Consider the following 25,922-nt stretch of genomic DNA (forward strand, 5'->3'; position numbering starts at 1 on the left):
CTCCAAACCGTGACAATCCAGGGTTGGGACCAGGAAGCAGAGTTGTAGTCTTATACACCTCTCTGCAGCTTCTCTCCCCCTGCCATCCCCTCATTACCCCATCCCCGCAGAGACGGTGCCTGCTCCCAAACCACCAATAACCAGCAAAAATCTATTTAAGCATAAAAATTCAAAAAGAAAAAATAATATAGCACCTTCAACTGCACCACAGACTAAAACAGTTAAATGTGGTCTATTAAACATTAGGTCTCTCTCTTCTAAGTCCCTGTTGGTAAATGATATAATAATTGATCAACATATTGATTTATTCTGCCTAACAGAAACCTGGTTACAGCAGGATGAATATGTTAGTTTAAATGAGTCAACACCCCCGAGTCACACTAACTGTCAGAATGCTCGTAGCACGGGCCGAGGGGGAGGATTAGCAGCAATCTTCCATTCCAGCTTATTAATTAATCAAAAACCCAGACAGAGCTTTAATTCATTTGAAAGCTTGTCTCTTAGTCTTGTCCATCCAAATTGGAAGTCCCAAAAACCAGTTTTATTTGTTATTATCTATCGTCCACCTGGTCGTTACTGTGAGTTTCTCTGTGAATTTTCAGACCTTTTGTCTGACTTAGTGCTTAGCTCAGATAAGATAATTATAGTGGGCGATTTTAACATCCACACAGATGCTGAGAATGACAGCCTCAACACTGCATTTAATCTATTATTAGACTCTATCGGCTTTGCTCAAAAAGTAAATGAGTCCACCCACCACTTTAATCATATCTTAGATCTTGTTCTGACTTATGGTATGGAAATAGAAGACTTAACAGTATTCCCTGAAAACTCCCTTCTGTCTGATCATTTTTTAATAACATTTACATTTACTCTGATGGACTACCCTGCAGTAGGGAATAAGTTTCATTACACTAGAAGTCTTTCAGAAAGCGCTGTAACTAGGTTTAAGGATATGATTCCTTCTTTATGTTCTCTAATGCCATATAACAACACAGTGCAGAGTAGCTACCTAAACTCTGTAAGGGAGATAGAGTATCTCGTCAATAGTTTTACATCCTCATTGAAGACAACTTTGAATGCTGTAGCTCCTCTGAAAAAGAGAGCTTTAAATCAGAAGTGTCTGACTCCATGGTATAACTCTCAAACTCGTAGCTTAAAGCAGATAACCCGTAAGTTGGAGAGGAAATGGCGTCTCACTAATTTAGAAGATCTTCACTTAGCCTGGAAAAAGAGTCTGTTGCTCTATAAAAAAGCCCTCCGTAAAGCTAGGACATCTTTCTACTCATCACTAATTGAAGAAAATAAGAACAACCCCAGGTTTCTTTTCAGCACTGTAGCCAGGCTGACAAAGAGTCAGAGCTCTATTGAGCTGAGTATTCCATTATCTTTAACTAGTAATGAGTTCATGACTTTCTTTGCTAACAAAATTTTAACTATTAGAGAAAAAATTACTCATAACCATCCCAAAGACGTATCGTTATCTTTGGCTGCTTTCAGTGATGCCGGTATTTGGTTAGACTCTTTCTCTCCGATTGTTCTGTCTGAGTTATTTTCATTAGTTACTTCATCCAAACCATCAACATGTTTATTAGACCCCATTCCTACCAGACTGCTCAAGGAAGCCCTACCATTATTTAATGCTTCGATCTTAAATATGATCAATCTATCTTTGTTAGTTGGCTATGTACCACAGGCTTTTAAGGTGGCAGTAATTAAACCATTACTTAAAAAGCCATCACTTGACCCAGCTATCTTAGCTAATTATAGGCCAATCTCCAACCTTCCTTTTCTCTCAAAAATTCTTGAAAGGGTAGTTGTAAAACAGCTAACTGATCATCTGCAGAGGAATGGTCTATTTGAAGAGTTTCAGTCAGGTTTTAGAATTCATCATAGTACAGAAACAGCATTAGTGAAGGTTACAAATGATCTTCTTATGGCCTCGGACAGTGGACTCATCTCTGTGCTTGTTCTGTTAGACCTCAGTGCTGCTTTTGATACTGTTGACCATAAAATTTTATTACAGAGATTAGAGCATGCCATAGGTATTAAAGGCACTGCGCTGCGGTGGTTTGAATCATATTTGTCTAATAGATTACAATTTGTTCATGTAAATGGGGAATCTTCTTCACAGACTAAAGTTAATTATGGAGTTCCACAAGGTTCTGTGCTAGGACCAATTTTATTCACTTTATATATGCTTCCCTTAGGCAGTATTATTAGACGGTATTGCTTAAATTTTCATTGTTACGCAGATGATACCCAGCTTTATCTATCCATGAAGCCAGAGGACACACACCAATTAGCTAAACTGCAGGATTGTCTTACAGACATAAAGACATGGATGACCTCTAATTTCCTGCTTTTAAACTCAGATAAAACTGAAGTTATTGTACTTGGCCCCACAAATCTTAGAAACATGGTGTCTAACCAGATCCTTACTCTGGATGGCATTACCCTGACCTCTAGTAATACTGTGAGAAATCTTGGAGTCATTTTTGATCAGGATATGTCATTCAAAGCGCATATTAAACAAATATGTAGGACTGCTTTTTTGCATTTACGCAATATCTCTAAAATCAGAACGGTCTTGTCTCAGAGTGATGCTGAAAAACTAATTCATGCATTTATTTCCTCTAGGCTGGACTATTGTAATTCATTATTATCAGGTTGTCCTAAAAGTTCCCTAAAAAGCCTTCAGTTAATTCAAAATGCTGCAGCTAGAGTGCTGACGGGGACTAGAAGGAGAGAGCATATCTCACCCATATTGGCCTCTCTTCATTGGCTTCCTGTTAATTCTAGAATAGAATTTAAAATTCTTCTTCTTACTTATAAGGTTTTGAATAATCAGGTCCCATCTTATCTTAGGGACCTCGTAGTACCATATCACCCCAATAGAGCGCTTCGCTCTCAGACTGCAGGCTTACTTGTAGTTCCTAGGGTTTGTAAGAGTAGAATGGGAGGCAGAGCCTTCAGCTTTCAGGCTCCTCTCCTGTGGAACCAGCTCCCAATTCAGATCAGGGAGACAGACACCCTCTCTACTTTTAAGATTAGGCTTAAAACTTTCCTTTTTGCTAAAGCTTATAGTTAGGGCTGGATCAGGTGACCCTGAACCATCCCTTAGTTATGCTGCTATAGACGTAGACTGCTGGGGGGTTCCCATGATGCACTGTTTCTTTCTCTTTTTGCTCTGTATGCACCACTCTGCATTTAATCATTAGTGATCGATCTCTGCTCCCCTCCACAGCATATCTTTTTCCTGGTTCTCTCCCTCAGCCCCAACCAGTCCCAGCAGAAGACTGCCCCTCCCTGAGCCTGGTTCTGCTGGAGGTTTCTTCCTGTTAAAAGGGAGTTTTTCCTTCCCACTGTAGCCAAGTGCTTGCTCACAGGGGGTCGTTTTGACCGTTGGGGTTTTACATCATTATTGTATGGCCTTGCCTTACAATATAAAGCGCCTTGGGGCAACTGTTTGTTGTGATTTGGCGCTATATAAAAAAAAAAATTGATTGATTGAAAGGACAGGTAAGATACTGGCAACATACAGAATTGCGTCCCTATGACTTGCTCACTTACTTCCAGTCCACACTACAGTAGTGGGGGTGTTAAATTCCGAAGTGATATTTGTACATACTAGTATTTGGCAGAGGTGGGGCAAAGTCACTGTCAAGTCGTGAATCGGCAAGTCTGAAGTCCCAAGTCTCAACTCAAGTCTCAAGTCAGCTTGCACCAATTGGTGATCGTTATGACTTGAGACTTGACTTGGGACTTGACTTGAGACTTGTGACTTGCTGATTCATGACTTGACAGTGACTTGCTGGTGACTTTGTCTCACCTCTGGTGGGATTGGCTGGCACTTTTGGAAAAATAAGTTTTAGTCCCCAATTTCGCATGTACTTTTTCAGAGCATGCATCAACTTAAAAAAATTGATGTACTTTGTTACAGCTAATTTTTTTAGTTTCTCACAATGTATATTTATGATTTTGTAAAGTGATTCCAGCAGATTTAAACTGGAGACCAGAATTTTCCATTAGACCAATGTAAATAAGTACTTTGAATGACGTGCACTGTGTTTCACTTTTTTCAGTGTGATGTGTTTCTCGGATAGGATCACTTGAAGAAGTCTGAGTTCAGGATGTAACGAGTAAAGATTTAATGGACAAGAAATGGATACGATTGCTCTTCAGAAACACATACGGCAGCATGTGGTGAGGAGGCGCTCTCGTTAGCGGCCTAATATGTCTGCACAACATCTGTGAGTACACAGCAAAAACTAAAAAAAATAAATGAACGTTTTTTTGATATAATGTCGCTTTTACAGGATAGATGGAATTCCTGACTGCTCATCTCGCTTGGCCTCCACACTGTCTCTTCTTTCTGCTTCTGATGTTTCTCGTCTAGCAAACACAAAGCGGCTTTGCGTAAGCCATTCTCTGAAACAATGGTCTATAATGAGTCCCTGAAGGCCCGTGATAACTAATTCCCTTTCAGATGGACGGACACTGTTCTGGGGAATGAGCGATAAATGACTCCTCTGCACCAATCAGTCGTCATTCATCGTTATAGACAAAATATGCACAGTCCATGTTTTCTGTTTCTTCTTCTTCTTCATCCGGCAGTGAGCCAAAACACCAAAACAGCTTTAGGAACCAGTGTGGCTTTGGTGTAAAAAGCAAAGAAACACAGCTGCAAAATGTCACATTTTTAAAGGAAAGCCCATATCAGGTGTCTTTGATATCATCGTGATGATATACTGAACCATCTTGAAGTAGAAAGGAGGGATGATAAGATCACTATTGGAGAGATACGGGGATCCTTATCTGGAATTTGAATCAGTTTAATTTAAGGGCAGGAAAACAGAATGTGTCCACATACAGTAGGCTCAAGAGCAGGGAGGCTCAGGAATACACATCTAATTGTATTTAAGTGCTATAAAAAACACCACTGAAACACCACTGTTCTCAGATCAGTTTCATTATTTCATTAAGTGTGACTTTAAACAACAGCTGTGACAGTAATACTAGAGTCGTTTGAACAAGGTTGAAATTTTTATCATATCAAAATAAAAACAATCATTAAAATTTCTAAAATGATTATGTTTAAACACATAGTCAAAGTTAGTCGCTACAACATGATACACATTAAGAAAAATATAAAAGACTGTGTGTATAATATGACTCAATCTTCAAACATAGAATGAAAATAATTAATATACATGCCAACTGTTGAGTAGAAAGTGGATATACTGGAACACTGTTTAAACTGTTATAAAATGGATCACAAAAATTTCAGATTTTTTTAAACCTTTATTTAACCATGTTAGTCCCATTGAGATCAAGACCCCTTTTGCAAGGGAGACGTGGACAATTCTAAAGTTTCCAATTCACCTAACCTGCATGTCTTTAAATGTGGGAGGAAACGGGAGCACCCAGAGAGAACCCACACAAACACGGGGAGAACATGCAAACTCCACACAGAAAGGCCACATGTGGGAATCAAACCCATGACCTTGTTCCTGTGAGGCAATAGAGCTAACCACTAATCCACTGTGCTGCCCTGATGAGTTGTAATCCAATGATAATTAATAAAAGTAATTGTTATTTCTTTAAATGTTAATGTTTTAAATTTCCATTGAGCCTGCAGTCGCACTAGCTTGAGAAGCATGTATAGTTAAGTCCAAATAATAAGTTTCTATCTATCTATCTATCTATCTATCTATCTATCTATCTATCTATCTATCTATCTATCTATCTATCTATCTATCTATCTATCTATCTATCTATCTATCTATCTAGATAAATAGATAGACATAAGATATATATATATATATATATATATATATATATATATATATATATATATACACACAACTTATTATTTCAAATTATCAGTTGTCTATATAGATAGATAGATTGTATATTAAGAGAACTGATTATATATATATATATATATATATATATATATATATATATATATATATATATATATATATATATATATATATATATATATATAATTTTATAAAACTTATTATTTCAAATAATCAGTTGTCTATATACAGTGAGGAAAATAAGTATTTGAACATCCTGCGGTTTTGCAAGTTCTCCCACTAAGAAATCATGGAGGGGTCTGAAATTTTCATCTTAGGTGCATGTCCACTGTGAGAGACATAATCTAAAAAAAAATCCGGAAATCACAATGTGTGATTTTTTAAAATAATTTATTTGTATGTTACTGCTGCAAATAAGTATTTGAACACCTACCAACCAGCAAGAATTCTGTCTCTCACAGACCTGTTAATTTTTCTTTAAGAAGCCCTGTTATTCTGCACTCTTTACCTGTATTAATTGCACCTGTTTGAACTTGTTACCTGTATAAAAACACCTGTTCATACACTCAATCAATCACACTCCAACCTGCCCACCATAGCCAAGACCAAAGAGCTGTCTAAGGACACCGGGGACAAAACTGTAGACCTGCACAAGGCTGGGATGGACTACAGGACAACAGGCAAGCAGCTTGGTAGAACTTTATGATTATTTATTAGAAAGTGGAAGAAACACAAGATGACTGTCAATCTCCCTTGGTCTGGGATTCCATGCAAGATCTCACTTTGTGGGGTAAGGATGATTCTGAGAAAGCTCAGAACTACACAGGAGGACCTGGTCAATGACCTGAAGAGAGCTGGGACCACAGTCACAAAGATTCCATTAGTAACACATGATGCTGCCGTAGTTTAAAATCCTGCAGGGCAGCAAGGTCCCCCTGCTCAAGCCAGCACATGTCCAGGCCCGCTTGAAGTTCACCAGTGACCATCTGGATGATCCAGAGGAGGCATGGGAGAAGGTCATGTGGTCAGATGAGACCAAAATAGAGCTTTTTGGAATCAACTCCACTTACCATGTTTAGAGGATGAGAACAACCCCAAGAAAACCATCCCAACCATGAACCATGGGGGTGGAAACATCATACTCTGGGGGTGCTCTTCTGCAAAGGGGACAGGATGACTGCACCGTATTGAAGGGAGGATGGATGGGGTCATGTATTGCGAGATTTTGGCCAACAACCTCCTTCCCTCAGTAAGAGCATTGAAGATGGGTCATGGCTGGGTCTTCCAGCATGACAGTGACCCCAAACACATAGCCAGGGCAACTAAGGAGAGTCTCCGTAAGAAGCATTTCAAGGTCCTGGAGTGGCCTGGCCAGTCTCCAGACCTGAACTCAATAGAAAATCTTTGGAGGGAGCTGAAACTCCAAACCTGAAAGATTTGGAGAAGATCTGTATGGAGGAGTGGACCAAAATCCCTGCTGCAGTGTGTGAAAACCTGGTGAAAAACTACAGGAAACGTTTGACCTCTGTAATTGCAAACAAAGGCTACTGTACCAAATATTAACATTGATTTTCACGGGTGTTCAAATACTTATTTGCAGCATACAACATACAAATAAATTATTTAAAAAAATCATACATTGTGATTTCTGGATTTTTTTTTTTTTTTTTTAGATTATGTCTCTCACAGTGGACATGATATATATATATATATATATATATATATATATATATATATATATATATATATATATATATATATATATATATATCTCCCTGGAATGTAGTCAGTTAATGTAGATGAATCTTTCCAAGAAATTGTTTTTATGGTATCACCCTGAACACCTTACTAAAGCTCATAATAAAATGTTTTACAGACATATACCTTTTCATTAATATGACACTTCTAAAGTACTTTTTTGTGTACCATATACCTGTGAGAGTAATCAAACAGAGTTTAACAAGAGAGCTGGTGAAAAATGAATTTGGTAGAAAACGTAGTGCAGGACAGCGAGAGGAATGAAAGTGCTAACAAGACGAAATTATACTTGTTTCACACTTCATTCTTCTTAATTAAGTGCTTTCCATGTTTTCCTTCCCAACACTCTTTGAGGCTTTTCAGGATTCTGACAGCGCTGATTATGTAGCATGAAGCAGATGCTGTGTTGCAAAGATGCCCATTGACAATTATTGCTATTCTTCATAGATCATTTCATACAGAGCGGTGAGAGAAATTACACAGTGAACCCTCGTTATTAATAGCACCGCCTGTTATGGAAATGAGACACTAATTTAAGCAGAATGAAGAGATTTTATTCTGGGTTGATTATCAAATGAACTATAACGTTCATAAAAATGTAGCTTGTAGAAATTTTAAAATAAATGTAAATGTGTCACATTGACATATTTCACTCAGATCAGACAGATTAAAGAGAACAGTATTACGTTAATAATGAATACTTTTGTATTTGAAGATTTCATTGGGGTGGGCAGTACTGCAGCTGACCAGCAGGAGAACTGATAGAAAGTCTGAATTCCATCTATGTGATAAGTGAAGGCAGGACTGTGATGAATCTGAACACAGGAAGTGTTCAAGCAGCAGTTGCACCACCCTCTTTACTTTCAGTTTTAATTTATTTTCATTTACATAGCGTCAGATCACAACAAAGTTGCCTCAAGGTGCTTCACAGAAGTAAGGTCGAACCTTATCAACCCCCAGAGCAAGAACACAGGTGAGAGTGGTAAGAAAAACTCTCTCTGATGATTTGAGGAAGAAACCTCAAGCAGACCAGACTCAAAGGGGTGACCCTCTGCTTGGGACATGATAGCCACACAATTTATAAAACAATTCACAAAATGAATATTCAGGAAAAGTTGCCGGTGCACAGGACAGGAGGGTTTCAGGACCAGACGCCACACCCATGTCTGGATGGAGTCGCACCTCAAACAGAGAAAAGAAAAAAACAGAATCAGGCATCAGAAAGACAACAAATACAGTATAATTTGTCAGCATTAAGCAACAGGAAAAACAGAAGAAATACTAAGGTGATCACTGGCCACCAGCTGTAAGCTTCACTAAAAGACCTACAATTTAGATAAGGGTGAGGCTGCGGCACGCTCTGTTTCCTAATATTTAAATTTTAAAACAGTACAAATCATAGTACCATCCTATGCCAGTATGCTAGTCATACAAAAGGGAAAATAATTGCATCTTAAGTCTGGACTTGAAAGTCTCTACAGAATCTGACTGTTTTATTGATGTAGGGAGATCATTCCACAGAACAGGGGCATGATAAGAGAAAGTTCTGTGACCCACAGACTTTTTATTCACCTTAGGGACACAAAGTAGTCCTGCACCCTGAGAACGCAAAGCCCGGGCTGGTACATAGGGTTTAATTAGGTCAGCTAAGTAGGGAGGTGCCAGTCCATGAATAATTTTTTAGGCTATTAGCAGAACCTTAAAATCTGATCTCACTGGGACAGGAAGCCAGTGAAGAGATGTCAAAATGGGTGTAATGTGGTCAAACTTTCTGCTTCCTGTCAAAAGTCTGGCAGCAGCATTTTGAACCAACTGGAGACTCCTAATGCTGAACTGCAATAAACCAGAAATTAGAACATTGCAGTAGTGCAACAAGCACATGAATCCGGGTCTCAGCATCAGCCATAGACAGGATGGGATGAATCTTCGCTATATTTCACAGATTCAAGAAAGCAGTCCTCGTAATATCACTAATGTGGAGGAAAAAGGACAATGTAGGATCAAAAATGACACCAAGTTTCCTCACTTTGTCTGTGTGATGTATGACACACGAACCTAGGCTAAGCGTTAACTGGTCAAATTGATGCCGATGTCAGTCTTAGAGTGAACATGTGCAGTGAACACCCATTGGATTCTCATTTGCTATAACATGATGGAAAGACTTGAGCAAAGGTGTTGCATAAAATTTTGGCAAATGCTTAGTGATACCCAAATGGAAACCATTTGCATGATTCTGCAGGGTTTTGCCGATGATGCCATAATATAACACACACACACAAAAACAGTGGTATAACCACTTCAAAAATGTGTGCACATCAATGGAGAGTGAAACACATTCCAGTAGGACATCCATAAGGGCCCCTTCACACATAACACGATTGAAGCCGACTAGCGCACGAAGGAGGAATTGCACACCATTCGCGAAAAATTGGAGCTTCCTCCAATGTCTCATACACCTATCGCTACAACTATTCGCACACACCAGTGGCTGAAAGACAGAGAGTGCCCTGTGAGAGCCCATTCGATCCCTCCCTCGGCAGGTGCCGGCCAAATTCCAGGTGACACACATGAACATCCAACACCACTCACTGGACACTTAGCAAATGTGTGGCCATTTGCACTGTTAGCACAAAAATAGTGAGCAGACAACCATTTTGAGCTGTATGCAAAGCAACACACATGTGGCATGCCAGTGTGTCGCTCCCCCAACATATGTGGTCTGCGTGTGTATCACAAGTGTTGCACCCCCCCCCAACAGATGTGGTGTGTGTGTGCATCGCGTGTGTGTCGTGCTCCCCCAACACATGTGGTGTGTGTGTGTTTGGTGCTCCCCCCTCCACAACACATGTGGCATGCGGGGGATGGGGGGGAGTACACTTGCATGAAATGCTGATATGTATGTGTATATGGGGACTGGCCAGCCTTGTCTAAGTGCGCACAGCATGTTGAGGAGCCTCCCAGCTGATTGCTGGCCAGAGACTCACTGACAGCTGCAAATGATGGCTCAGTACACATGACGTGTCACATTAAAAACACAGAGACCACAGCAAGGACATGTATATTAATAAGTACTTCAATAACTACACACACAATTACATAAGAAATAGCTAAAACAAATGATCACATAACACAGAAACAGAGTGACACGCTGGTCTCTGCGCTGAATGGATAGGGGGCGTGGCTGCCAACAGCAGCAGCTGTTGGGATCTCTAGACCAGGATGTCACAGCTGTAGAACATGTACCATGTTTAGAAGGACATAACTGTACAACTGTCCACTGTGATGCGTGTGTGTCTGCTTGCTGTCCTCACGTGAAAATACATAAAACATATATCGCTTTTGCGATGGGCTGCAGCAAGCGAGCGCACAGCTCACACATTGACAGGCTGCCCCAGGTGAAACAGACCGTCAGATCATATGAGCATGCAGCAGGTGGTCTGAATGTCATGTCACCGACGTGAGCTCTGTTCCACATGACGCGGTGACTGTCCTGCCTCACTCCGCCCGCAGGACATGTGCAGGGCTGGCTGGACATAATAATGCACTGCTCCATTCATGTCATGTCATGACTATATGTCTGTGACCATGGTTCATCAACAGAGGAACAGATGGTTCATACTTGTATTGTCCGCTCGATAAGAGGAATTCAATAAATTGCGGTGCTATTTATGATGTGTGGTTTTGATTTTTTTCTCCACAGCAGAGGAGCGATGTGGTGCAAGATGTTCCAGCTGGGTTTTTTTTTCTCCACAATGACAGTGCAATGTGGAGCAACAAGTTCAACAAAAAAAAGTCTTGGACTTTGTTGTCTTTTAAAGAACGATTAAAAGTGAATTGATTTTTCTCCAAATTGGTGCCATGCAGTCAAAATATCCCATAGTGGGGAAGAACATCAATGTGATGAAACACAACTTCAAAGAAGTGCTGTGGTTCTGTTTCTGCAAGAAAGTTACTTTTAAAAGGTTTCAACACTCTAATGGTCTATTACGCAACTTCATTACTGAGATTGAACATTGATATTTTAGATAATATTCCCAGATAATTTAACAGTTAATCTCAGTAAATGCTGTAGAAATACCAATTAAAATGTTCTGAGGAGTCACGCTGACTATATGGTGAAGTGGACCTGTTAATGCGATCTAATACCACTTTGAAACATCACACTGGCGATCATGTCAGACGTGCGGCTGACTGGGTGTGATAGTTCAGGGAGAAAGAAGATACACTCAACAAAAATATAAACGCAACACTTTTGGTTTTGCTCCCATTTTGTATGAGATGAACTCAAAGATCTAAAACTTTTTCCACATACACTATATCACCATTTCTCTCAAATATTGTTCACAAACCAGTCTAAATCTGTGATAGTGAGCACTTCTCCTTTGCTGAGATAATCCATCCCACCTCACAGGTGTGCCATATCTAGATGCTGATTAGACACCATGATTAGTGCACAGGTGTGCCTTAGACTGCCCACAATAAAAGACCACTCTGAAAGATGCAGTTTTATCACACAGCACAATGCCACAGATGTCGCAAGATTTGAGGGAGCGTGCAATTGGCATGCTGACAGCAGGAATGTCAACCAGAGCTGTTGCTCATGTATTGAATGTTCATTTCTCTACCATAAGCCGTCTCCAAAGGCATTTCAGAGAATTTGGCAGTACATCCAACCAGCCTCACAACCGCAGACCACGTGTAACCACACCAGCCCAGGACCTCCACATCCAGCATGTTCACCTCCAAGATCGTCTGAGACCAGCCACTCGGACAGCTGCTGAAACAATCGGTTTGCATAACCAAAGAATTTCTGCACAAACTGTCAGAAACCATCTCAGGGAAGCTCATCTGCATGCTCGTCGTCCTCATCGGGGTCTCGACCTGACTCCATTTCGTCGTCGTAACCGACTTGAGTGGGCAATTGCTCACATTCACTGGCGTTTGGCACGTTGGGAGGTGTTCTCTTCACGGATGAATCTCGGTTCACACTGTTCAGGGCAGATGGCAGACAGCGTGTGTGGCGTCGTGTGGGTGAGCGGTTTTCTGATGTCAGTGTTGTGGATCGAGTGGCCCATGGTGGCGGTGGGGTTATGGTATGGGCAGGCGTCTGTTATGGACAAAGAACACAGGTGCATTTTATTGATGGCATTTTGAATGCACAGAGATACCGTGACGAGATCCTGAGGCCCATTGTTGTGCCATACATCCAAGAACATCACCTCATGTTGCAGCAGGATAATGCACGGCCCCATGTTGCAAGGATCTGTACACAATTCTTGGAAGCTGAAAATGTCCCAGTTCTTGCATGGCCGGCATACTCACCGGACATGTCACCCATTGAGCATGTTTGGGATGCTCTGGACCGGCGTATACGACAGCGTGCACCAGTTCCTGCCAATATCCAGCAACTTCGCACAGCCATTGAAGAGGAGTGGACCAACATTCTACAGGCCACAATTGACAACCTGATCAACTCTATGCGAAGGAGATGTGTTGCACTGCATGAGGCAAATGGTGGTCACACCAGATACTGACTGGTATCCCCCCCCCAATAAAACAAAACTGCACCTTTCAGAGTGGCCTTTTATTGTGGGCAGTCTAAGGCACACCTGTGCACTAATCATGGTGTCTAATCAGCATCTTGATATGGCACACCTGTGAGGTGGGATGGATTATCTCAGCAAAGGAGAAGTGCTCACTATCACAGATTTAGACTGGTTTGTGAACAATATTTGAGAGAAATGGTGATATAGTGTATGTGGAAAAAGTTTTAGATCTTTGAGTTCATCTCATACAAAATGGGAGCAAAACCAAAAGTGTTGCGTTTATATTTTTGTTGAGTGTATCATGACATGATAGCGCGATGTCTTATTTGAGGGAAGGCGATGATATGCTGCACCTGTGCACGACAGACTGCTGGGACCAACTTCTTGACAAGCTCTCATCTTCTCTGCCTTTGTCATCTGCACACTCCACAAAAGAGGGTATTTTATCTGAGCCTGGGGCTACAGTTTCCCCGTCTGCTGAGAGAAGAATTCAACCAATTAGGCCTGTGGTGCTGCGCTTTGAGCTAAGTGAACCATGTATCGCAGCGCACAGACTGGGCTCTTAATGTTTTTCATGATTTCAGTCTGCATAATTGCGGAGTGTCTTTGGAGACACAAAAACCCAGAAAGAGACCAATTTAACAAAACCTTTTGTTTTTGCTGTAAGTATGTGGAAAACCAGTTTTCATATAAAGGTTAAAGGCTCACTTAGTGCTGTTTTACACATCTTTCTTTTTTTGTTACTGTTTGGCAGCAGAGAACATTAATAATGTGATAGTCTGTTAGAATTAAAAGGCAAAAAAAGAAAAATGCTTAAAAGCTTCCAGGCATGTGAGAGGCAAATAAAGAAAAATGCTTCAAAAGGTGGGGGAGCTCACCCAGAAGCCGAAATGTTTTAGCCATGCTAATGCTCCCCTAAAGCATTTACTCAAAAAAAAAAAAGTCTGAAGGACTTAAAAGCGTGGTCCCACTGGGGAGAGGATTAATTGTGCATGAATTGAGTATACAAATTTCGGGCGTTTGTTGTCGTCCGTAACAAAATTGGCCAAAAATACAAATTTCCCAGTATGAATTAAGGATATATTAATAATGTCTAGCAAATATATGACAGACAATCACGGATGTATAACGCATGTATTGAGGAAACGGATCAGACGCATTGCGATTATCACGGAAGTATTACGCATGTATTGAGAATGCATTGCACAGGTATTGCGGAAACAGCGGTTGCATTGCGCGTGCGCGGCATCTGCATTGCGGTCATAACAGAAGCGCACTCGGGCCTGTCGGCATCACTATTCACACCAACACCACAGCCTCTGGAGCAGTTGCTGGACTTGGACACGTTGATTAGTATGTTGGTGGATGGCAGCAACTATCACACTACGTCTTTGGGGATCCATAACTACATCTGTACGTCTCCACAGCTGAACTGGCAATGACTAGCAGGTATGGTGATTTCTGTTTGTTATGCATTCACAAATTGTTTGCAAATTAGATGCAAAGCAGATGTAATACAAACGCTTTATTCGTAGCCAATCTGTCTGCATTCGCTACAACATATTTTAGTTTATGTGGATGTGATAGGCACGCTATATATCCGTTTTACAAACTGTCTTAGTCTGCTGCCAAGCTGCAATACCCTGTCAGTTGCGGATAACGACGGATATACAGCGCATAGATTATGTATTGAGTATGTACGTTGGATGTCATCTGCAACCAAAATTTTGTGCAGCTCAAAAATCCTGCCAACGGAAAACTGCGCCTCTGCGGATAATTGTGGACATGTGCAGATGTCGGCCGACTCATACAAGCATTTCATGGATATTGTGGATGTTTAGCAAACATAAACCAATTTTGTGCACAATTCAGACACAAATCTTTCTAAACGCCAGTGGGACTGGGCCTTAAATGACGTGGTGAGATGCTGAAGAGCTTCATTCGTTCATGTCTGCGACATATACATATTATGACAATATAATAAAAAAAAAAAAAAAACACAACAACAACAACTAGTGCACAATGCTCAAACCTCCAACACTAGGTTCCAATTCCACAAAATTTTACCTTGGAAATAAATTTTTCAAGGTCAAAGTCCTGTTAGAAGCTCAGTTAGATGTGATCAAATGTTGTGATTCAGTTGGATTCCAGGTAATGTGTGGGTGAGTCCATAGAAAATTATTGCATATTATGATGCCTGTAATTTTAATAGACGTAGTCTATTCATGGTATTCATAGCTGGTGATGGCCAATATGCAGGTGCTTGCATTCTGAATTGGTATTCATCTATAAGAGAATGTGGAAATGGGCATCCCCATCACCTTCATGGGCTTTATAGCTATGATGACAGCTTTGGCCACAAACGGAGCTGGAAACTTGCCACCTGTGAAGAGATTTATGCAGGATGGGGACCATCTGCAGTCCAAGTTTGGGATTTAAACGTCAGTCCCAGGATGGAGCAATTACAGGATGAGTGTCTTGCTGAAGGATGCTAACCAGGACTTAATCCCCGACACGCAGGCTGTTCTCACTGAGCTGTGGTCTGTCTGTTATCAGACCGCTGCTCGCCGGACCTGGTGGTACTTCATCAAGATCTGATAAGACTGAAGCACTGCTGTTAATGCCACATCATAATAATAAAAGATGCAATGTGGGTTCTTTAAGCAAAACATGTCACAGCACGTGTCAAATTAACTATAAATACAAGATCCTGACATCACAAATACAATTTGATTGGCTGAATTAACACATAAATTTAGGCATGAATCAAATAGAGGAAATCAGTGTTGCACTTGTGAGCTGCATGGAGCTCCATTTATAGCTTTTACTAATTCCACATCAACAATAATTTAAGATAAGATTTGAAATTACCGATAAAGACAGAAATACAGACACAGATTCTGTTCACCTCGCTGGGGATTACCTGGAAGCTAATAGAAGAAAAAACGATTCCAGGGCCCTATCTTGACAGTGTATAGCACACAGTCTATATAGTACATAACACAAGCAATTTCAAGGGTGTAAAATCTGAGCATAAACTAGGGCACAGAGTGCAAGGGAGCCAGAATCAGTCACCTAATGAGGATGTGTTTGGGGCATAAAATGAAATAAACCAGAATGTCATCACAAATTCTGAGGGTGAACGTAGAAATGAGAGATGAGGAAACAAACTTGTGCACACGGCATGTTAGCAGACACAGCAGCCAAAACAAACATAGTCAACACGAAACCTCCTGTCAAAGTCTCATAAAATGCCTGAAACCATGCCAAGAATACTGACTGCTATGAGACTGCTGTGCGTGGAGATTCACTCTGATTGTGTGGTATGTGTGCCGTGGGACCTCACTGACAAATTCCTGAATGAATGGAAACACAAGGTCCTCAGGATGATCCACACCAAATATCTACACCTGCAGCATTTTCAATCGTAAGATAAATTCTGTTCATTCTGATCCGAATAAAAAATTCCGTGAATGTTATGCCATATGGTGCAATGTCTGTGCACTCTGACACAGGCTCGCAGTGATTTTTACATTTTGTCACCTTCCTAAAATAATGGCCGAAGTCAAGACTTAGGCCATTATTTTAGGAAGGTGTCAATTTTCTTCATTTTTGTGAGATTAAAGAATATAAATAAAGTTTGTAATGTGTTTTTGTGCCAAAGCACAGGCTATTATTACATATCTTACTGACATATTATCAGCAGTCTAGATTTGCATTTCAAACTGTGTTTAAAGTCTAGATCCTATGTGAAAACTGAATGCCACCCTTCAGCTGGGTATGTTGGTGTGCTGATGCTGTTGGAGAGCCAACCTGGGAGAAAATGAAAACCAACATAATATGGTACAGACCAGAGATACGGTGCATCCGGAAAGTATTCACAGGACTTCAGTTTGTCCACATTCTTTTTTTATGTTACAGCTTTATTACAAAATGGATACAATTCTTTTTTTATTTTATTTTATTTTATTTTTAGAAATTGTACACACTACACCCCATAATAATGTGAAAAAGTTTTTTTTTTTTTTTAGAAATTCTACACACTACACCCCATAATAATGTGAAAAAGTTTTTTTTTTTTTAGAAATTCTACACAGAACACCTCATAATAATGTGAAAAGTTTTTTTTTTGTTTTTTTTTTTTAGAAATTCAACACACAACACCCCATAATAATGTGAAAAGTTTTTGTTTTGTTTTTTAGAAATTCTACACACAACACCCCATAATAATGTGAAAAAGGTTTTTTTTTTTTGTTAGATTTATTAAAAATAAAAATAAAAAACAACTAAGAAACAGCCTTTGCCATGAAGGTCAAACTTGAGCTCAGTGTTGTGGCTGGCATGCCTGGCTGGCTTTTGTTTGTCTTCTGTTTCTGTCTTTTGGTTTTCCTTCCAGGTGGTGCGCATTTAGGACTGAGTGGCTGTGTGGCTGAGTTATCAGGACCTCACCCTGATCACCTGCGGCTCGTCAGGACTCACAGCTGTGGTGCATCTACACGGATTGGAACATGGTGGCATTTAAGTCTGGAGTGCACAGTGTGTATTTGCCAGAGACTCGACCTTGTGACCAGACGGGTGAGATCGTCGTCTCGAGAGCCATCTCATCATCAGTGGATGCAGAGAACGTCCAGGTTTGATGCATGGTCTGTGAAAGAGGAGAGGGTGAGGTCTCACGCTTGTCAGCACACTTCCCGAGGTACGTTAGGTTTTGTGACTAACATTTGTACAGTCAGTAAATGTGGTGTCCCTCACACCTTATTATATTGAGCTGTTATGTTAGTCATTTTTAATCAGCTTCCACTGCAGTGAGTTTGTGAACAGGGTGTTCCATGCCTGCAGGGTGGGAAGCTGATTAGTAATTAAGCCAGGAAGTGTTTGCTGTTTATGTACACCTTTGAGCGGTCTCTCTGTGTGTTGAGTGTGGACTCACATGATGGTTTCTTCTTTCACAGACTCGGTTTGTCGCGGCCACCTGGGGGGTGTTGGCGGGGTCCTTGGGTCCGAACTGTTTCTGGCTCTGGACCGTTTGTGCAGCTGGGAGCGCACCGTAATTACCACCACGCCAGACCGCGCACTTATTTGTTTGTATATTTCCACCTCACTGTTATGTCATTAAATTTAGTTATCCTTTGTACCGTGCTCTGCTTATTTCATACTGGGTCCTTCAAACGCTGGTCGGTTCTCTGGGCTGCGTCCGACACATAACACTCAGGTGCATCCTGCCTCGACTGATCATCCTTGAGATGTTTCGACAGCTTAATTGTAGTCCACCTGTGGTAAATTCAGTTGATTTCTCATTCGTATTTCTACGGCTCTCTTGCTTACTAATAAAACTAGTACATACTACAGTAAAGTCTGAAACACACAACAAGCATCACATGCTTGTTGTGGTTACATTGTGTTTGGATTTTCTATTCAGGCAACTGTGTTATGAGATAAAACCTTGCACACCAGAAGCTTCCCAGATGTGTGTGTTGCATCACATCAGCTGTGACCCTCTGGAAAACAGACCTGGGACCTATTTTTTCAGGACTGCCACAAGGCGCACACAGCTAAAATAGAAAAATGATCTCTAAACAGTCAGTTTGAAATCATACTGCCAACATTAAATAATTAAGACCTTGTGATGGAATTGCTGTAACTGGAAAAGATGTCACAGCTATGAAAAATATAAATACTATATATATATATATATATATATAAACTACCTAAAAAACAACATTCCAGTGATTGAAAAAGTCACGTTACACTTTTGTGGTACAACTTTTCCAACGACTCCTCAACTAAATCCACATAGAGCTTTGTGACAAGATCTGGATTATAAAATAAATCTAACAAAGGAAATGTTGATGATGTGTATTTATATTTTTTAAGTTTCTACATTATAAAACATTCAACATGATGTGTGCTTTCAGGGAGCTGTTGGGTGATGGCCATATCAGCTAAACAAGCAAGTAAGAAGAGAAAAATAAACAAAAATGTGTGACACACACGCACACACAAAAGCTCAAAGTGATTGCTCCCTGTAACAATCACGTAAAAATTGGTCACAGAACATACAGAGTGTGGAATAAAATAGACATTATGACAAATGATGTGGAAAGACTGAGTAGCAAACACAAAGGCAGCTGAAACACACCTGATGTGTAGATGTGTGCATACACGCATACACATGCATGACTGACACAATGTGCATGTGGCACTCATGCACATCATAGCTAATCTGACCAAGGCGGTCACATTAGCTACAAGTGAGAGAGACAAGTAGCTGGTTTTGCTGCTTGATGAACGTTCCTCGTGTGTACCCGCTACATTGCCATAAAATGTCTTGTAAATCAGTTCAGAGGTGACATCTGGTTCCAAAAACAATGGTTTTAGATTTAGAAGTGTTTATTTCTCACTAACTTTTGCAAAACATATGCGAAACGTGTCAGATTTATACAGAAACACAGCTGTTTTGGAATGTTTTCTGCCATCATTGAATATTTTGTTTACGCGAACAACCATCTTATGCTGCCTGTTTACTCAGGTTTTTGGTTGCTGTGTCACATTGCTCAGTATTTGCAGAAAATAGACTTCACATCTATTCTGGCGCCACCTGGCTGGCTGCAGAACAACCATCATCTCTTGCAGCTGTAAAATGGCATCTCTGACTGAAAAGGAATGGCTTGCTGATGCTTCTACCTGGGAACTTCTTAGTAGTCCTAGGGTCCACTAGTCCTTGTTAGGGCTGGGGTTAGGCTTATGGGTTAGCGTTAAGGTTAGGGTGAACTTTAAAATTAGTTTGGGGTTTTAATATACACTATCAAATAATATAAAGAGATTAGGACCGGTGGACCCTAGGGCTAGTGGACCCTAGGACTAGTGGGCCCTAGGCTTGTGGACCCTAGGACCAGTGGACCCTAGGACTACTGGATCCTAGGACCAGTGGACTCTAGGTCTAGTGGACCCTAGAACCAGTGGACCCTAGGACTAGTGGACCCTAGGACCAGTGGACTATAGGACCAGTGGACCCTATGACCAGTGGACCTTAGTGCTAGTGGACCCTAGGACTAGTGGACCTTAGGACTAGTGGACCCTAGGACCAGTGGACTCTAGGACTAGTGGACCCTAGGACTAGTGGACTCTCGGACCAGTGGGCCCTAGGACTAGTGGACCCTAGGACTAGTGGACCCTATGACCAGTGGGCCCTAGGACTAGTGGACCCTCCCCCTTGTAATTAATGTGACTGCAGCTCTACAGTGTGTTTCAGGCCTAATGAACGGTTAGGTTCCTAAGCGAGGTTAGCATTCACTGAGCGTTTGGACGTGGGGTGAGTATTTGGCTGTTTGTGGCACAATCGTATCCTGCTTCCACACCATAATAATCCACCCTCACTGCTCCTGACCACACCCTCACAGCCATCCACATGAGGGCAGTTATGCCTGGTACTGAGATGACGTAGGGTACAGTGGAATCTGCTGAATACCTTTGTGTTGAGCTGAGTGCCGCTTTGCATCATAAACATACGTTAGTCATTTCTTTTCTTTCCTAAAGTTCTCTTCTGCTGATGTTGTGCAGAACACACCAGTATGAAACTTTTTTCCTTCATTTTGTATGCATTTGGCACTGAGATAATTAAAAAGTAACAGATTATTCAGATCACATTCATTTTTGCAAAACTAGGATTAGAGTTACGGAGGGCACAAAAGTGTACAATTAACTTCAAACACAACACAAAAACTTAGAAATAGTGATGTGAAAGTTAAAGATAGTCCTATTTTCTGAAATACTTTGAACTGAAATACCTCCGCCCAACTTTTCTTTCCTCCCTCTTGTATTCACTCCTTGTATTGTGCATTTGCAAAGTGCAGCGACGCTCTGAGGAGATATCCAGCGAGGCTGCATTACGGAGCGGCTGTCGGTGAGCAATTGCTGATCCTGGGGAGTGATAAAGAGCACCGGGCTGTCTGAGACGTGAAAAAAGAGGCTGGAGAGAGTCGTGTAGTGCATAGACCAAGAAGGTCACCAGCTGCCAAAGAACAGCCAGACCATCTTGAGAATGTCCCCGGCTTCTCCTCTATTTACTGTCAGTAAGGACATTGGGAAGCCGCGAAGGAGGAAGAAGAATTGTGTGCAGGACAGGATGAAGCTAATCTTCCGCCGCCCCATCCGAGAGGGGACAGAGTTGTTACTTTTATGGCACAGTGAGGCGGAAAAGAGCATTTAAATGAACACATTACTGACTCTTGACACTGTGCTCTTGACCCGTGCATGTGAACGTCAAGAACGAATTGATTTGAAGATATGCAAACACGATAATCTGCCGGACATCTCCACGATCGCTACTTTTGCATATGGTCATTTTAAGGACGTGCTTATCTTTGGTGCCACAATTTACCAAGTTAATAGATTTATTCCCTTCAAACCCTCAACAGTCAGAGTTTTGGATTTTTGCACATTTGAAAAGGTTGATTTATAAACCGAACCCAGACAAGCTTTAAGTGTATTTTACCACAACAGCTGCATCGTGATGAATCTTAAAGGACAAATCTTAAAGGATTTCATGCATAAACATGCAATGAAGTAACCAACACTCCCCAAGGCCAAAGGATGGTGGTTAGAGAGCCTGCCTCAGATGCAAGAACTGCAAGTTCAAGCCCAGTGATGGCCGAAGCAACGCAAGTGGCAAACGCACAACCTGTATGACATGGCAGTCGAAATTATATTTATTTATTCAGCACCAAATCATGACCAGTGTTGCCACAGTTACTTTGAAAAAGTAATCCAATTACTGATTACTCCTTGAAAAAGTAACTTAGTTACTTTACTGATTACTCAGTTGTAAAAGTAACTAAGTTAGATTACTAGTTACTTTTTTAGTTACTTTCCCTAGCTGCCGACAACAACCCTCTGCCACCTCAACATGACAATGATACTTGTTTTGCCAAAACTCACTTTATAGTCACCCTTTCTTGACTTCAATGAAAATAAATACTTGTTTTATAAAAAGTAAAATAAAGACCTCTTTCTTGACCTCATATTTAACTGTTGACAGCACTGTAACAGTAAAACTTGCAATTTCAAACCTACATTGTTTATAAATGTAACTATTAAATTCTTTCTAACATTTAAATTCTCTCTAAACATTTTACTTGTTCGAAATTATTATTATTATAAATAGTATTAGTAGTTGTAGTAAAAAAGGCTTCAAAACTGAACCTTTAATCTAGGGGTGTTGTGGGGGGGGGGGGCACATCCCTGCCCCACGCCCCCATTCCATCTGGATTCACCCCTGCTTTGGCATTTGAGCATAAAGAATGGATAACATTTATTTATGCAGAAAACATGACCAGATTTACAGGTAAGAAAGTTTTATTGCGTTTTCACATCATGTGGTCCTCAGAAAGAGAGTTTAGGTGCATTTGAGTGTTAGTTGTTGACAGCTGTTTTTAGCGAGCAGATACGGAGCGGCTCAGCTCAGAATTCTAAATAAGGGCGAAACAAAGTTTAAAAATGTCTTTGTAAAGCTCAGTGCAGATGTGCTGTTGTCACCGTGTTTTAAGAGTTGAGGACGAGTCGTAGCTGCTGCAGAAAAACGCAGATGAAACGCTCACAACTTGCTTAAAGTGGGCAGTTAAGTCAAACCCCGACCTCCTGCCCACGGACCAAGTTTAATGCTGCTATCGACCCACAATGCAAAAATAATAGTAACGTACAGTGACTTGGAGAAGTAACTTTATTCTGATTACTGATTTGGAAAGATTAACGCGTTAGATTACTCGTTACTAAAAAACGTGGTCAGATTAGAGTAACGCGTTACTAAGTAACGCCTTACCGGCATCACTGATCATGACACAAGTCACCCCAAGGTGCCACATGAGTAAGGTTTTTAACATAACACCAGTCACATTGCTGAAGTTTTGAACATGCTTGAACTTCTGCAGTATGGTCTGAACTCACCCAGATACACCTTCCTACTGCACCTGCTCCATGTAGTTGCAATATGATGTGTTTCTCCACGATCCCAACATAAGGCACATTCCTGTCACATCATCACCCTTGTGTGTTTAAGACTGGTGTAAAATGCACAGTTGGTCATAGTTCCTCAGTTTGTTGTGCCACTAATGTGCCTACAGCTCACAGTAGGTAGGCTGCATTATGTCATTGATATTTTGGAACTCCAGTGATGACTTCCCCATTTACACATATTCATTACTTCCTCAAGTAAATAAATAATAAAAAAAAGGCTTTCTTGCAAGTGAAGCAATCTTCAAATGTTAGCAGCAAATTTTAATTCAACTCTGCTTGGAAAAGTGAATTTATCCATTTATTATGTCTATAATTTCACTATTCTGTCATCTCAATTCCTTGGGATTCAAGAGTCAGTTGGAACTCATTTTTGATCTCTCGCACATTTTCAGCAGCGTTTAGTCACTTATTTATCTGGCGGCTTCCCCAGTCACATTTCGAGGCAGGTGCATGGCTGCCCTCCACAAATTACATCCAGGATAATTTCATATTGATTAATGCAGATGCATTCCTCTTGGCTCTCATAGCCCACCTTCAGTCTATTTGGTATAAATTACAGAAGCTATTTTGCTGCACAAAGCCAGCCCTCTCCAATAAGGTGCTGGCTCATGTCTCGACTGGGGCCCCCAAACTACCCCTCTGGCTGCAGGAACCACTAAAGCTTTTAATTGCCTTCTGTGCAAATGGTCCTTATGCACTTGATAAAGTATGTGGAAAGTCAGGCGCGGGTTAGCAGAGCCCGTACACTTGCACTAAGTGTGAACCAGATAGGAGGGAGAGAGTGAAGCGTGTAGATGGACCTATAGTTAGTGAATCCTTTCTACAATATTACACCCTTTATGGGCATGGTGTGAAAGTTGCTTTCTGAGTCCGGTCATACTCAGCAAAATGCTTGAATAGCACAGGATTATTTTCTTCTGTATACATTCACTACAGTGGAGTGAGTGGCTGATAACCCTGGGTAAAGCGATAAACAATCAAAGTGCGGCTTTAGTGGAAATGATTAGATTCTGCACCCTGCCCTAGAGATGGGGGCCATTATTAACGTGGGTCCTGTCCTGACAATGCTATTTTCTGGAAGGTAATTGCAGATTCAGATCTCTGAGAGGGCCTGACTGAGAGTAAATTCCACCTCTTTAATTATGGTCTCCTCCACATCTCCTCTATTGAGCCACGAAGATGTCTATCGCTCCACGGGATCCTGTGGAAAATGACTCTAATGGGAAATGACCAGTGTCTGGGAAGCTGGCTCAGATTAGAAGCGACATCTCTAATTGATGGCTAAAGAAATCCCTGGCTGGATGACTGGGGAAAAGTCACTTTGGAGCAAATGTAATTGCAGTGATTGGACGTCTAACAAGAATCATCAGATAATCTCTGCTGAATTCAGCCCGAGTTAACACAGACAACAAGCTCACCAAGACATCATCAAAGTACTGCAGGCAAACAAATACAAAAAGAAAATATGTTCAGCATTTAGTAACTTACACTGCTGGTGTCAAGGTGACACTCAAAACACTTTGCACATATAACACGGTCTTCAAGTAATTTTTATTTGTGACAAAAACCATAAAATATAAGATATGCACAAAATTTGTGTGGAGAAAATTTTCACCCAAATCAGTCAGCCGATCTAAGCGAACAGCTCACACGCAGAGAGAAACAAGGCAGTGATGCCAGTGTGTCTTCAGCCTCAGCAGATGAGAATTCACTGCAGCCAAAAGACGCGTTGTGTTCAGAGAAATGGCTCCAGCTGATAACAAACCCCACAAACAAGCTGGCAACTTACCTTTGCAGTGGCAACTTCAGGTTTCTTTTCTGTTTGTTGTGAATGTTAATAGGTTTTGCATTTTGTAGTAAATATGCAAATATTAGTAGGCATTGAAATCTACTAAATCTACATACATGCTGTTAATTTAACCATACATTAGACAACAAAACCAACACTCACAAGTGTTTAAAAATTATAACAGTAGGCCTTCTGAGAGGACACAAGTCGAAATTTCAAATCAAATCAAATCAATTTTATTTATATAGCACCAAATCACAACAAACAGTTGCCCCAAGGCGCTTTATATTGTAAGGCAAAAGCCATACAATAATTACAGAAAAATCCCAACGGTCAAAATGACCCCCTATGAGCAAGCACTTGGTGACAGTGGGAAGGAAAACTCCCTTTTAACAGGAATAAACCTCCAGCAGAACCAGGCTCAGGGAGGGGCAGTCTTCTGCTGGGACTGGTTGGGGCTGAGGGAGAGAACCAGGAAAAAGACATGCTGTGGAGGGGAGCAGAGATCAATCACTAATGATTAAATGCAGAGTGGTGCATACAGAGCAAAAAGAGGTGAATAAAAAGAAACAATTTGGAAATAACAATTAAAAATGTACACAGGTATTATCAAGTGACCGTCACAATAGAGATGACTATACTTAAGGTAGCACTAAGGGTCTGTACCAGTTCAACGTATTAACATAATAACAGTAGAAGGCGTCCGGTGTATGTGCAGGTTTTCCCATCCCCAACTTTTAAATATCAGTTTGCTGTGTTTTAGTGCTGTGACCCACACAAAAAACAACAACAACACAATCTACACAAAGTCTGTGTGTTATCTCACTGTGTTTCATAGCACGGTGGCAGTGCAGCAAAAAAAAAAAAAAAAAAAAAAAATCAGTGAGCTTTGCATGTCCCTGTCAACCAGGCAGCACTTCTAGATATATACCAAGTTTTTCTTCTCTTCATTTTTTGTGCTCACTCAGACTGTGCAGGTGTGTAGCCAGA

This window comes from Thalassophryne amazonica, chromosome 14 (assembly GCF_902500255.1).
Source record: "Thalassophryne amazonica chromosome 14, fThaAma1.1, whole genome shotgun sequence".
NCBI classification, from domain to species: Eukaryota; Metazoa; Chordata; class Actinopteri; order Batrachoidiformes; family Batrachoididae; genus Thalassophryne; species Thalassophryne amazonica.